Below are 16,607 nucleotides of genomic sequence, written 5' to 3' on the forward strand. Positions count from 1 at the left end.
CTGCAGATTTAATGTTCCAAATTCAGCCCATCGATTATCAAATATTTTTTCTTTGCTATATGAGAATAATAGTGACATAAAAAGTTTTCCAGTCATGTATTATTCTTTTCAGTTATTTTCAGTTGTTTATTTTTCATGAAATATTAATTAACGTGATTTTAAAACAGTTTAATATGCCTGTCACTCATGTAACTTTTGGTCTCAATCAGCTGTTTAGAAAACGTTTTTTAGGCGTTTCATATTTACCATTTGAAGAAAGAGGCGTGTCTTTTCCACACGTTCGGAGAAGGTTGCAAATTACCATTTTTCCACCGATCAATTATCATCAGCATTGTTAAAATCATTTTCCCGTTCGTAGGAACCCTGAAACCGTAAATAGTTTTTATACATTATGAAAACATGCAAAGTTCTTATCTGATGACCCTAAATATCTCATTAGTGAAGGAGATACTAAATTCGATTAAAATAAAAAAAGAATTAAGCATCACATCTTTTTCATTTTAAGCTTCTCTGGCCTAGATTTTAAGAAATTTTCGAGTTTTTAAAATTTGCGTAATATTATATTAAATATTCAAAACATTTCTATGTTATAATGCAAACCGGTGGTAAGTTTTCAATCGCACAACTCTAGTATTGTAATATATATATTAACTAGCTGGTATATAGCAATACATTTTTTAAACATTGCAATTAAGTCTTAACTGGTCCACCGACATAAAATTATTTTAGGAGGTAAGTTCTACCACATTAGTACAAAGCGGTTGAATCGTACCAGAAAAATTAAAGAGGAAGATGAGCATATCTGTATATCTGTATCAAATATCTGTATGTCTTAAAGCCATAAAGTAGAAGTCTGATATTCTGTAGCTCTGAATTCTGCATTCGGTTTTAAATGTAAACAAAATTTCAAGTTTTAGAAAATTAAGCATAAATTTAATAAAATTACATGCACATGGGGGGGGGAATTAGGAAAATGTTTTTAAAAAAAATCTGAAAGATTTAAGATTTTATATTACGCCCAAAGGGGCGTGTTTTTAACGTTTTGTGCGTAACCTTAATTTATTAAATATCATGTTTTTCGCACTTAAACCGTAAAATTAAATTCAACAGCGATATCACGAAATATTTAAAATGAGGCATATCTTTAGAATTTCTGATACATGGTCTCGCATGCTGGAGATAAAAATGCCCCCCCCCGTCCAGTGTTGACATTGCTTGCTTTGAAATCATTGATTTTTATGATTTGTTAGTCAAGGATTCGTTAAAAGTTTTGTAAAATATTAAATGGATAATAAAAACAAATTCCAGATTCCAAATTTGGGCTTCCAGATGTCCATATTAGAGTAGAGGACTACGTAATTCAAAACTTGATGTCTCTAGGTATACCGTTGTTTTTTAACAATGCGAGAAACGTACATACATTCATTCAGATGCTTCATTATTTAATTTCTTTAAATATAATGCAAGGCTGTAATATTTGGTGGCCACAATTTGAAAAATTGAAAGAACGCTTATCGTATGGACGACGCAAAATGCCAAAACGAAACTAATAGCCCTTCTGAGCAGATTGCCCTTTTGGACTTTTTTTTAAAAAGAAGTAACTATTCCTTTATGTTGTAATGCTTAAAGCATAATAATAAATTTTAATTACAAACTATCAACGGAATTATGAAGAATGAAATTAAGAAGCTGATGTACTGAGGGAAACTAAAAATTAAATAATGTCCGTAAGTTTTATCAAAAATATTATGAGTAAACTTGAATAAAGTTTAGGTAAATAATGAAGTAAGTTAGAATCGTGACAGTAATTCAAGATAAGCTAAACACCTTTGAGAATTTTATTAAATAGTGATGGATAAGCATATTAATGGAACGAAATGTCCTTTGATGTTTCTCAATAAATTGTGTCCCCCCTCTTAATCACATTTTAAAAATATTTAAATTTCATTCAGTTTTCCCGTGCATGTATCCCAGTTGATATTTTGCTGTTATCTCATTGGTTGTATTTCAATTTTATTAACAGCTTTCAGCATTGAAACACTTAAATTCTTTATGCTATTAATATTTATTTTTCAATCTTTATAATGGTTAAAAGTGGAGCATAGTTAGGCTATTAGTGTCCCTTTCACGTGGTTAAGAATGATTAGTGACAGTGTTTAGCTAATTAGCAACTTTAAAATTAATTGCATTAAATTATTAATTAATGGAAAAGGAAGAAAATAAAGGAACTTCTACGCTTTCTGTCATATGTTAAATAATCTATTTTGTTTAAAAAGTTCTTGATGCAATTATTAAATTTAAAAGCAATTTATCTTTGTTTACTGCAGTTTTCGATCCACATTTGATGTATGAGTAAAAGATTTCGTCATTAATGTGGATTTAATTGCTGTCAAAATATCAGAAATCTTCCAAATTGTGAAAAGTGTCTTTAAGTAATTTGTATCCAGTAAAAGGATTTTTGATTAGCATTACAGTAGCAGAAAATACTGAAAAAAATTCTTAGTTCATCCATTCACAGATGAATCCCCATTTAAAAATCTTGTGGGGGTAACGAATTTTTTCCATTTTTTGAACAAAGTTAAACAAAAAATCGCGTTTTAACAAATACCTTTTGTGACAAAAAGCCGACACGCTCCAGAATCGTCCGATCGGAATGAACTATGGTACGCCAAATTATTCTGTAGCGGAACTGCCGGTGGTTAAATCCGATATAATCCATGTTATCCGATGTTGGTGGTAGTAAATTCAAAAAACCATTTATTTGGCATGCTGTACAGCAATTTTATGTTTATCAGAGCAGGAAATGTGAAAAATCAGCTATGACCTCGCTGGGATTTGAACTCTAGACCTTTCGATTTCTAACCAGACGTGATTTCAGTTACATCACGAAGGCATACGATGAGGAATGGAAAAATTCTTTATAACACAGTAAAGTCTGTGATCGGCTCGAAGCGATGAACGTAAAAGAATTCATCACTTTTAAGCTGTTAATAGGAAATTTAGCAGCTCTTGCATTCGTTATGGACTGTCAAGCAATGTTTATCTCAGCTGTACGACGATTTGATCTTTGACGAACCATCGATTTACTTTTAGAAAAAGGCAGAATGGCAAATGAAGATGTCAGTCTTTGACTTATGAACATCTTGGCTGTTTTCGGCCATGTAATGGAATGGTGTCATATCTAAGAAGCGTGGACAAGCATATAGAATATCATATCATCTTAAGCGATGTGTTCCATTTCTGCAGTCATGTAATCGCCACTATCCACACTTGAGTTAAACCAATCCGATTTAACGAATTTATCGCAGGGTCCGGATAATTCATTAAATCCGAATCCGATTCAAATCTGTCTGTTTTTCATTTCAAATTCCAACAGTTGACTGAACCCCAATGATCATATCACCCAGTAATTTCCATTTCAAGTCCTATTATTGATTATTAATGGTATTAATGATATTGTATGCAGGTACGAATTATAAGGGTGTGTGCGCTTGGTGTGTACCGCAGTGTATCTTTCACATTTTTCAGTGTAGAAAATATTGATTGATTTGAGTAGCTCATTGAAAGCATAATACAGAACTTTTAATTCAGAAGTCAAACAACAAAAATCAGCGTTATATTTACAAAATTTCACAGTTTCGATGGTTTAACCGAACCACCATCCTCAGAACTTTTATTCAAATAATGAAAATTGGAGATATTCTGGCTGTTCATTACATGGTTCCAAACATCATTTTCCTCTGTACCGCGTTTATACATAATGCACTGTATTTGGTTGAAACATAGCCTCTATTTGAGATCAAGTTGGTGGATAACTTTTCAAAAAACATCTTATTTGGAATAAGTTTATTTTTTCATCCGTTATAAGAGGAACATCGACCTTTAAGAATCAGCAAAATCCCTTATCTACAGCATGTTGTATTTAAGTTATGATATATACGAGAGTCTTCTTATCAAGTGTTTATTTTATCTTGTTAAATGGGCGGGAAACTTCTTTATCTTGATTCGTTTAGGCCCATAAAGTGAAATCCAATTTCGCCTGTGCCGATGGCAAAATATAATCTTGAATCCACACAAAGTATAAGTAAATATTCCGTTTTTATGACTTAATCCAATTTAAACTCTTGCCCATAAAACTGTTTTCCAGCCTAATTTTGAAATGTTTCCTTTTTGCTTGCATTTCACTTCCAAACTGTTGGGACTAACGTCTAAATATTACCTTTCCGATAAGCCATTGATCTTGATGGCCTAAAGGGTAACACAAGCGATCTTATTTAATACTTCGCGAAAAGAATGTGGCATTTCGCTCTCATTTTAGTATTAATACATCACCATGCACCCCAATCATTATTCTAAATCATCTAGGCCACTAGTGGCAGATTCATTACCACTTATAAATTATCCCTGTGATTTATGCTTTAGGGTGGATGGAATGTTTTCCGCTAGATAAAAATGCTGCCGTAGCTATTACAATGATCGAAATTTTTCTTTCATTTTTTTGCGCTCAATGGTTCTTTCCTATCGGGGTGACGCTAGAAAGTGCAGTTTCGTAAAGCACGTCGTAACGTGCTCTCGATGGTATGATCTGATATTTTGCCCATAAATAATCTAGTTATAGTGTTCGAAGAGCCGTCTGCGGAAAGCCGAGGATTTTTTTGCGCTCAATGATTCTTTCCTATCGGGGTGACGCTAGAAAGTGCAGTTTCGTAAAGCACGTCGTAACGTGCTCTCGATGGTATGATCTGATATTTTGCCCATAAATAATCTAGTTATAGTGTTCGAAGAGCCATCTGCGGAAAGCCGAGGAGCAACCTTTGGGATATTTCTGCGGATGAGATTAAAAGAAGTAAAAGAAAATACTATTATATGCTTCTTTGAGAAAGGTTGGATCGAGGAACCCGAGAGTGAGGTTAGGCTCTAAATTTACTACTCTTCTGAGACACTAGATCAAGGAATCTAATCTGCACTTCCTGTTTCGCATACTATGACTTGGGTATGGAATATATAATAATTTCTCTCTTCTGATGTGATATAGAGAAGGATAAAAGTAGAATATGGCCTTTATCTTTCTGAAGCACGCTTCCATTTTTTATCGAACTTTCGTTTGAAATAATAGCATGATTTGACTATGATGATAGGAAGTCGTTATAACTATAGTTGTATATTTAATATATCGATAAAAAAAAAAGAGTGTAATGGCTATAGGAAAAGGTAAAATTTTGCAAATCATTAAGAAAGATTTGCGTAAAAGACAAACAATTAATTAGCGTCATTTAAAGCAAAATAGTTTTATGTTTGATTTCAAACAATAAGTTCTTTTTAAAATATGGACTATATTTTTGGTCAATTAATAATAATTATGGAAATCTCCCCGCTCAGAATCTGATCTGTCTTTCTTAATATTTTATTTAAAATAAATCAAAAAAAGGTAGAATGAAATACCAAACATGTTTATTTGTTTTTTGCAATGCTGTACATTTAAAAAAAAAAAAAAAAAAAAAAAAAAAAAAAAAAAAAAAAAAAAAAAAAGGTCCTTTGTAAGTGATAGCACAATCTATCCCTTCCATGAAATTCTTCAATTTTTATGTTTTGAGATTAATTTTAAAATGATGATTTTCTTTAATTTTTAAATAATGACTCTACAGAAAAAACGATAGAAGGAACAATTAAATCAAGTGAAAATATGTCTGCTTTTTTCTTGCCATTATTAAAAATTCCTACTGTAGCTTAATTTGTTCTAGAATTTAATTTTTATATTGTGTTCTTCAACAGTGAATTTACAGAATTATTTGTTATTTAGCTAATTAAATTTTATAGATTTAAAATAGAAAATTGAGTAATGATCATGAGTTTGCAGTCTTAAATATTTTAGAATAATAATTTCTCTTTTTTTTATTTCAGAAGTCCTTTCTTTTTGTGAAGAAACGCGGAATTTAAAAGTACTCAGAAAAATATTCAACATTTACCTTACTGAGACTCATTCTGATCTGGCATGTTAAGTAAGTTTTATTGTGTTCCACGTGTTTGTCATTTTATTGTATTTTATTTTTCGTCATTCTTATGCAATTTTTTTTTTTTGCCCCTTGAGTTTCGTTTTTCCAACGTATCGAATATTTACTTGTCCTTTGTAACAAGTAATGATAAATATTCTTTTCTTTTTGATTCTATGAATCCAATTAAAAACATATAATTATGTAAAATATTTGCTTCAAAATCCCTGTTAGTCTGTAGAGACATTAGGTATTTTTGTAAGCAGACAAGATAAAAAATGAGCAAAAGCCTTCGCTGGGAATCGAACCGCGGAACTCTGGAATACGCCCCCAGTGTGCAGAACATCACATCACGAAGGCAGGAGAAATATCATATATACTCCCCCTTTTAAAGGGCGACTGGGGTTTTTAGGGGTCCCAATCGCCAAATCCTGGGGGAGGAGAATTATCATTCAAAACTCTATTAGTTTGGGCGCCACTATGTAGAGGCATTAGGTATTTTTGGAAGTAGGCAAGATGAGAAATGAGCAAGCGCCTTCGCCGTTAATCGAACCGCGGACCTCTGGAATACGCGCCTAGCTTGCAGACCACCACACCACGAAGACATGCCAAGAAAGCGGGAGAAGTTTCCCGTTCTGATTATTAAAGTGGTTGGTTTGTTTTTTAGTGTAGTTTAATATCGCAAAGCAAACTAGGACTGTTTGCCCAAAGGGAGGAATACTTTTATGGAAAACTTTCTAAGAGAAACTGATTCGTATACACGTTACACACCGGGAAAAACACGGAAACGCCTTTGCGTCCAGCCCGTTCGCCTGGAATCAAACGCGGTCTAAACTACCAGTGTTCAGTGATTTTATCGCTCGGTCGCTGGTGGGCTATATTGTCATCGTGAAAAGTTGAAAAATAGCTAAATACGATTGTAGCAGCACGAAGTTACCGTTAGTAACTACTCTAAAATATGGAAAAATTATCGCTGTTCAGTTTAAAAAATATCTGCCGGGTCATCAAGGACAAAAGCTGTCAGTAAACTTAGGTAATAGTGAAATAGTATATGGTGCTGGGCGAAGTAAATCTGTTGATTCTTTCACCAGATTATGACCCAAAGCGCTTTCATTTAGTTACTTCGAAATTTTGCTCTTAATACTGAAAACTCTATTCTGAACCAAATGGTAAATCTTCTCTTAAAGTCCAATTTATAGTTTTGAAGCGCAAATGATTGATCGGTAAGAAGATTCGCTAAGCGCGTACACTTAGCTATTTACAAACATTTTGTGCGTGAGGTGTTTAAAGTATTTCTCTGTACACTAACTTTCACTCGTTGAAATTTTATGAAACATAAGAATTTAAAGTTATCTTAAATAAATAAAACAAATGTATATAGTGTATAAGCATTTATTTATTTACCTTAATTTACAGCGATAATAATTATAGTGCGAACGCCTGCCCTGCTCATGGTTATTAAATGTACCGACAATTGAAATTTCATTGTAAATATAAACCCTTGTATCTTATAACTCATCATACGAAGTTCTGATTACCGCAAATGTTTATCATCATTACGTTTTAGAATTCTAAGAGTAACGTCTATGATGAAACCCAACGTCTGGGTTGTCAAATTGATTAACGGTGTTATATCTGTAATGTAATCATATTGCTTCGCTGCCGATGGAGTTCCTGATATAACTTTGCCAGGAGCGCATATTTAATGAAGGAACGCAATTACATTCGTTTGACATGCTCGTAATTCTAATGGCTAGAGGTATTGCCGAACGGCATTCAAAAGGAAATTCTAGCTCCAAGGCGTCATGTCTGTTGATGAATTGCGTACGATTTCAGCGATTTGTGTAGTGTTTGAGTTCATTTGCTCTAGGATTTAATGGAATACTAGTTGTGGATGAGAGGTATTGTTGGAGTTTGGCATGCAAGACCGTGCCAACTTGGAAGTGACCCTGTCCGGTTTTAGTTTTGCATTCAAAATGAACTCAGAGAAATGTAGATATTTCTTTTCATGCTTGCTTTTAAAACGTGAATATGAAATCAGTTTTGAAACAGTAAATTTCCGTCGCTCGTTGAAAATTTTGGTGATAAAGAGTTTAAACAGTTTTCTCACTGGAGAACTAGGTCAAACTTGTGTTTCCGATAGGAATCAATAAATTAAAAAAAAAAAAAAAAAAAAAAAAAAAAAAAAATTGCTTCACTCTCTTTGTATACCAGCTTAGTGGAAATGATAATCTAAGTACATTTTCGAAGAACCGAAGAGAGATATGGAGAGTCTCCTCTTTCGAGAAAATCTGGTTTTGTGGAGACGGGGCTTCTCGTTTAAAGTTTGAATACCATTAATTTCTGCAACATGAAGGCAAGTAGTATGGTGCATTATAAGTTCATCATTTCAACAGTGATTACCAAGACCTGTTTTAACTACATATCGCAGTGACAGATTGGAACTGGATAACTGTCTACGAGTTTTTTCTCTTCGGCCAAGAAAAAGAAGTGCACAAATAGGATGCACTGGATAGTAGCAATACCATCACAATGCATGCCAAAGGTTTCACTCACAATTCTGCATTTAACAGTTACCTTATTACTTGCAAGCTCCGGTCAGAAACCTTGCTCTGACATGCACGCAAGGTTCATATGCCAGTACCAATAGTCTTACAAATGCGGCACGCCCCTGCTACATGCAGTTGCAAAGTTGCCAAAGGGAAGCTTTTTGGTAATCTTACCGGATAAATTTTCATCGAGGCTGATCAGTGCCCGATCAATTTAAACCAGTGAACAAGAGTCGTTTATTGCCGGGACTGATGTCGTTGATAGCTTGAGCTGGTTTGGGTATGTTGCTATGGAGGAACTCAAGGAGTTGCGGTTTAGAAGGTGTTAAAGTGTTACATGTAATATAATGAAGCCAGTGCAGTACGCGAAATTAATCTATGTTTTAATGCCTTTCGGTCACTGTGCATGAATAGGGTAGTGATTTTACTATCGCTTTGCGAGTATAATTCTCCTGAATTTTTTGAAATTTTCCTTGAACATAAGTTTAATTCAGGAAGTTCAGTTTCCTCCATTAGCTGCTAATTTCTATTTTAATTCGAGATTTTTTATTTAAATAATTTTAATACTTGCAAAATGCTGAAAGGTCTTTTTGAAATTTTTACAACATATTCAAAAGAATGTGCTTGCAGTGCGTGTGCCTGTCAGAGCATTGTCCACTTGTTTATAATTGATTACAGCAATACTGCAGCTATGTCTGGAAATAACCATTGAAAGCATTCGAAATTCTATCAGTTAGACACATTCATATACGAAGTTGCGAATCTGATAAGTGGGAAAACGTATTAAGAGAAAAATTTTGCTATTAACAATATGATAACAAATGGTGCATTTAATATAAGGAAATTAAAAGCAAATTCGTCTCATTTACACACAGATTGTTTAATGAGACCTACAAGTATTGTTAAATGAGTTGGTTCTCGGTTTTCATAGACCTAACAAGTACAGACCGAATTCTCTTAGCATAGAACATGTAACTAATCTGAATCCCAGCATTTTTCCGGGCAGCAGTATTCAACAATTAGCACAATGTATACAAACTGTAGTGCATAATATGTACGTACTCATTGATTGTCTAATTAATTATAGTAACCAGACATTACTATTCAAAATATTTTGCTGATATCAACTGTAAATCACGTGAAATATTCCAGAGCATTTGTTTTTCTGATCACGTTAGGTACAGATTGATCGCATCGAAGCATCTGTTGATAGTTGAATAATTAGAAAAGCTTTGAAAACTTCATATGCGTATCGTAAGAAGTTATTAAGTAATAAACCTCCATTGAATTGTTTAGTAGGTTAATTTATAAAGCTTGGAGTCTTAAGAGAAAGGATGCTTTCGTGTAAGATTTTCTCTGTTTGACCAGCGTTTCGTTATACACGAGAAACCGCGGGAGAACCCATGCAGTTCACTGGGTTTTGAATCCTGGTACAGCATTCAGAATTCAGCGGTCTTAAGGCCCGTCTATAGAAGACAAACTTGCTCAATAACGCACTAAAATCTACTTCCCAGACTTGTCGCCTGACAAAATTTCGTTTAGGGAGCGATTTTGTATTTAAGTTGCTGAGCTACTAAGCCAATAATAGAAGTCAGAGCAGATGACATGTTCTGTATAGAATAGGAGCACATGTTCTGTATAGAATAGGAGACCTTCATCGGTCTCACAGCAAACATAATAATTTTATAAAGTGTTCAATACCTTCATTTTTCAGAGCTTAATTTTTTCCCAATAAGTTGTAATAATAATAATAGTGATAATAAACTGATAGCTTAACAACAGGCAACAGTGATTAAAAATGCAAATTATGAAAATTTGATGAAGCGGGAAAGAAAAGCAATTAATTGTGAAACGTAATGCACACATATATATGTATGTATTTAATTATTTATTTGCGTGAAAGAGATAAAATAAATCAATAACTTCATATGTAACGGAATATATCGTACGTTGCTGATAATTAAATTTATAACAAAATAAACATTTTAATTGCTTGACAGAGGAAAAGGAATTTTATCGCTTTATAAATAATGCAAAAATCTAATAATTATATTTACATAATTAATATAAAATTGCATTTTACATATAAGAGTACAATAACTTAAAATTATTATACGTTACCTGTAAAAATTATAATTAATTTTATAATAACAGAATTCCGTTAATTAAAAATAAATAAATAAAGCATTTACAATCAATGAAAAAATCATAAAATAACTCAGCTGGTTTCGAAATTTTGATCGGATTGATTTACACAAAAGGTAACACCTCGCTAAATGCGCCAAACAATCGAGTTATCTACACCTAGTCGAAGAGTTGAAAAGTCATTAGCAATAAAAAATAGGAAATGTATTCAAATGCAGACAGACGATAAATTAAGCTTTCCTTGTTTGTCAGTCTTCTCAGAACATAAGAACGTAACTCCCTTAATCCCCTTAAAATATTCTAGCAGATTTAATTAATGCAAGCAAATAAATTTAAAAAGTGCATCTCTCTATAGATTACAACAGCAAATCGCATGTATCAAAGTGAAAAAAAAAAAAACTTTCTATTTATAGAAAAATTATTCGGAAATTATTATGCGAAGTACATATGGAAAAGCTGATTCAACAACCATAATTTCTTTTCGGACACGTGATTTCCAAATGCAGTTTCGTTGGATGTCCCTAAGTATGTCGCTGCAGGTGTCTAGAGATATTTTTTCGGAGGTATGTCTCCTCGTGTAAATTCAGCCGCTGTTCAGAAAAAAATTATTGAAGTATGTATTTTTAATATTATGCAATTAAACTTCCGAAAGCTGTCCAGATAGAAACTTTAATAGATAGAACTCAATAATTGATAAAAATTAGCATACCCTTTATGTATATTGCATTAAAATTGCCCAGTTTATTAAGTAATGTTCTATCTTTATTTTAAAGTAGATTATTTTATGCCGCGTGGATGATAAATAATATGTGTTACAATGGCAGCATTTTGCAGAACTGGCAGTTTGCTAGGTCAAAGTAGAGATAAATATTTTGTTTGTGTAATATGACGCGAAAAATAGAAAAGAGACAGATTTCAAACATCAGAAAAAACTTGTACTTCCAGCGTACGTATGTCCAGCGTACGGTTTAGCTAATCTGTGATAAAATTTAAATGATTTTTTACATTGGTTTGAAAAATACGAGTTACGTGAGAAAAGAATATAAAATATTTATTAGTTATAAAAACATTTAATCGTTGCATTTTCCGAAGTTATGCGTTTCATCATTGCCTAAAATACTGCTAAAATTTATATCCGTTTAGGCACAGAAGGCAGGTTCCTTTTATTTTGAAAGTATGTAAATTAAGCTTGGATATTTTGCAAGATACGCTTATGTTTAAACATAAAGTCCTGCAGTTTCGTAAAATTTTGTAACCTCCGGAATCTATATCCACCAGCTGGCTCGACATATATATTTATTCCTTGCTGGCCATCGAGTGAGACGATAAATTGTTAGAGGCTCGATTTTCCCGCTCTTCGTGGGCCGTCTGTGCGAAAGTCCTTAAAAGGAATCTTGGGTAATTGATTTTGGGGATGAGTCTTTCGCTGAAGCTCATTAGTAATCGGATTTGATGAAGTTTTCTCCAATTACGTGGATATGTTTGCCATGGGAAGAATAATAAAGGGAATTGCACTTCGAACCTTGTATTTCATGCCGTAAGTTAGTCTAAGAGTTCTTAGACTTACTGTAATCTGTTCAGATAGATTTATAAAAGTTTTGTAAGTCTGGCAAACGTCTCCACGATTTTCAAATTTCCTTAGAAATGAAAATTGCTGTGCAAATTTTATGAGTACTTTATTTATCAGAAGTACGTTATCGTGCAATACTAGTAGATATATATTATATGCATGAAACTTCCGTCATTCTCTGCAACGAAAATATAAATTTTGGAGGAAATATGCTATGGGTGTTAATCAGTCAAATTTAATTGCAGTTAGAAGTAGTTATTTATTTTATTTTGTTTTATTACTCTCTATTTAATGGAGAAATGCAACTGTAACAAAAAATAATAATATTTATTTTTGACGATATTAACATTTTATCCTTTGAATTTATCTTTTGAATTGTGCAAGTACATAGAAGCATATCAGTGTAACATTCCGAAATTTGTATTATCTTTTTATTTTGAATAATATATCTATTTGATATTATTTGCAATATAACCGATTGATAATTTTTATTAATGCACTGTAGTTAATTAATAAACAGCATTTCTAACGACAAATATTATTTATTTGACTACAAAGTAATAGTTTGCACGCCATGGAAGTACGATAGCGATAAAGCCATGGAAGTACGATAGCGATTTTGATAGCGATAAAGTACGCGGTGGTTATCTGCGTAATATAAGAGATGTCTTTGTGAAGGACTTTCTGAGGGAAATTGGCTGGTATCCACGCTATACATGGAGAAAACAATGCAAAACCAAAAATTAAATGCAAAACTATTAAAGTGATAGTTTTGCACTTATAATAGGTTAAATGTTAAATTAATGTTTGCTATTTACTATAAACAAATTAAATGCAAAACTATTAAATGCTGTTATTTGAATGCGATAAAGTACGCGGGGTTATCTGCGTAATATAAGAAAGAGATGTCTTGGTGAAGGACTTTCTGAGATAAATTGGCTGGTATCCCTAATATACATGCGGAAAACAATGGAAAGCCCATGCAGCCTGTCCGTGCGTCAATATCTGTGTCAGAGATTTTACCGCTCGGTCGCTGATGGGTGAAATATTTTTTGGAATGGTTTCTAAAGATAATAGTCCGTAGTTGTTTTTAAGCAATAGCGAAACTATTAAATGCTGTTATAGCCGGCCTGTTCAGGTGCCGGAAGCCCTTAGGCCGGGGACTAACTACCAATAGATACTGCTTTTTCTCTCTCGTTATCTAGGGCCGGGTCGTTAAAGAATGTATTTTAAGTATCGATACTCTACATAACTTTCAACTCTAAAAGAAAATATTTAAGAACAGTTGAGCCGCGTTTATATGCGAATGCATGTGGCCAGTGGCATTTCGGCCGATATTATTTTTCGGATAATTGTTTGGGAATTATTTTATACTGTTGAAAGGAAGAACTAAATGAGTATAATAGTGTTCAGCAAAATTATATATTACTTAAAATTATTTTGCAAAGCTTTGCGAGCAGACTGTATTGCGTGTTTGTTTATTGGGGGGGGGGTGGAAGGCTGCCTCCTGGGAGGAGATAATTATTTATATTTTTTTTAAAACTATGTAACGAGATTATTTGTTTTCATAATGAAATATGGTACTCTCGAAAGAATGAAAAGATTGATTAAAATTAATTATTATTATTTATTTTATTTTATATTTTTTAATAATTTACGTTTTACCACCTTTTATATTAATTGTCACGCTGTTAAAAAGTTAATTAGTGAGTGTTTTCTCTATGTAACTTTTGGGCCTACCATGAAATTTCAAAAGTGCTAGCAGTGTAAGCATAAAGGTGAATTCATTCTTTTAAAAAGAAGGAATAAACTCTTTGAGTAGTAAAATTAGGTTTAACAGATGCGTATATTTCCAAGGAAATAATTCTGACTTTACCAGAATGCATGTAGTAGGTTTTTGTGCCGCTGTTGAGTTTAGTGAAGAAAGAGAAAAGGAATTCATGAGAATGTTTAAATTATTCATTGTCTCGTAAAAAACTTCATCTGGCACACTTAGTTACATTCGGCGAGGAAAATTCAGTAGAGGTAAAAGCCTAATGGATTTCGAATGACGCGCAGGCGGCGCGAAGTGAATGGCATTTAAAATGTCAGCTTTCTGACGTGCATTTGCGAGCGTTGCGAAATTTCATTTAGGATGAAGTTAAAAGTGTTATTTTTTAAGTGCTTCTTGTCATTTTCGTGACAGATTGCCTCGATTCTTTTTCTTAAGCAATTTTCGTTTCTGCAGCGTAATAGAATGGATACGCTTTGATTAAAAATCTCATCAATTTCTCATATTTATCCTTTTTGAATTTATTGTGCTGTTGTTTCCTTTTGCAGGTATTCCACGAGAATTTATGAAAATTATGGGAATAGGTTATAGGCGTTAAGTGTGTCGTAGTTGGGAAACTTTACTGAGGGCTCATTTTTTTTTTAAGTATTGAAGATGTACTAAGTCGAATGCTATAAAAATTTCAAACATTTTTCATAGCTTACGATAAATATTCTATATGTGCGTTAATAAATGAGTTCAAATGAAAGAGAAAGACGCCAGTGTAGAATTTTAAGTTAAGCAAAACTAACAGTCGTATTTTGTCGTAGATTATAAATAAAACTATGTTAATTTCGACAGTGATCAGACACAGGACTCTTTTCTACATAAAATGAAAAACTTTTGCAAAGCTAGGAGCGACGACCTATTTATGTCAAAAAAAAAAAAAAAAAAAAAAAAGCGGAGAAAAGCGAATACGAGCGTAATGGAATGTAGTAATGCAGTTAAACGGTAATTAAACGTGTAAAATTAAGGTATTATAATTTTAAAAGCATTAGAAAGGACTGGATTCGAATTAATGTAATTAATTAAAGAAGAAAACGTTTTTGTGAATGTGAAAAGTTGCAATAAAATCCAGTTCACCAATACTTTCCGCAGACCCAAGCGAAAACAAGATTGTTAAGTACATTAAATTTAACTAACTTTAAGTTATAGTGCATTAAATTTTGTTGAAAACCGAAATCAAATGATGTTTATCGTTTGATAATTATTAAAATTTGGATCATTTCAGTGGCAGTTTGCCCAGAAGGACTATGAATTTCGTTTTGGCGTTATGCGTTGGTTCACTATAAATGTCGGTAAAGATTTCAGATTTTTTTTTTAACTTTATTTATTTATTATTTCTTCCCCTGACTTCTTTTAGAGAAACTTTATTTATGTGGGTCGCAAAGTTTAAAAGTTTGAGTAACACAGTTTTTAAAATTTATATTATTTATGATCTTAAAATAAATTGGTAAAAGCATAATCTGAGATATAAATGCGTCCTCTCAGCAACATTAGTAGGACATCAACGCATAGTTAGTTGACGGCTTTCAGGATTTCATAATTATTAAGCAACGTTTTAAGAAAACAGATGCTGCTTACTTTCAGATAACAGAATTCTCTGATAACATTTCCTGCCTTGTTTCTTCGCTCTCAATTTGTACTCTGGGAAGGGGGAATAAAAAATAAAATAAATAAATAAAATAGATATTAAATTTATACGCAAAGACCTTCTTGTAGTTTTTTTCCTCCATGTTTCGTGGTTGCATTCATGTTAAAAACATGTTGAATAACCTCTTCTGATTTCTTGGAAATTAAAAAAGCAAAGAGATCTGATTTCTTATAAATAAATAAAAAATACAAGAAAACAAAACGAGATTTCTAATGATCTGATATTACGTTAATCATTTGTAAACAAAGACAGTATCTTGTGTGATTTGTCGGAGATGTCACATTCTTGCCACTAGGTGGCGGGCATCTCTTCCTTTACTTTTGCTGTAATTAAGTTCCGAGAAGCAGTCGAGATTGGAACCGCTTTGAGGAGCGTAAAGACTCAGAGTTAAAAATGTACTGTTTTAAAATAATTATCACCTACCTTGTAAATAGTGTATATTAGCTTTTTATTCCAATAAATAATTAAAAGACAAGATGGCCTGCTAATTGTAATAGAAACTCTTACTGGAAAACGTGATTATTAGAAGCCTGGCGTCGAGAACACTGAAGATGCAGCAGGTAAGGAATTTTACATTAATTTTATTGTAAATAGAAGAACCTGATGCAACATTTTTATGGCGCCCGAACAGGGACGCCAGGTTTTTTTGAAAAGTTCTAATAAAGTGAATTCAAAAGCTGAATATTAAAATTGAAGATTTTAATACTTGTTCTTGAAGTATTCAGCAGAAGAATAATTTTGTTTTCTAAGTAAGAGTTAAATATTTGTTTTTCATGAGACGTATATTTTTTGTGTAAGTGTTTGAATCTAAGAAAGATAATGGCTGAAGTAGATAAATTAAAAAAGAAAAGAAGTATCTTAAGAACTGCCGTTACAAAACTATTTAAAA

At 32.6% G+C, this 16,607-nt stretch overlaps 1 protein-coding gene across 1 annotated transcript in view; it reads left to right on the forward strand.

Moving 5' to 3' along the window:
* LOC118183653 (fat-like cadherin-related tumor suppressor homolog) overlaps positions 1-16,607 on the forward strand; it is a 1,041,784-nt gene that overhangs the window by 418,878 nt on the left and 606,299 nt on the right. The window contains exon 2 of the mRNA XM_085816972.1: positions 5,902-5,999. The gene's annotated coding sequence lies outside the window, so the exon portion shown is untranslated. The remainder of the gene's footprint in view (positions 1-5,901; positions 6,000-16,607) is intronic.

Source organism: Stegodyphus dumicola, chromosome 5, assembly GCF_044657685.1.
Source record: "Stegodyphus dumicola isolate Sdum_Otavi_A_Nest chromosome 5, ASM4465768v1".
Lineage (NCBI taxonomy): Eukaryota > Metazoa > Arthropoda > Arachnida > Araneae > Eresidae > Stegodyphus > Stegodyphus dumicola.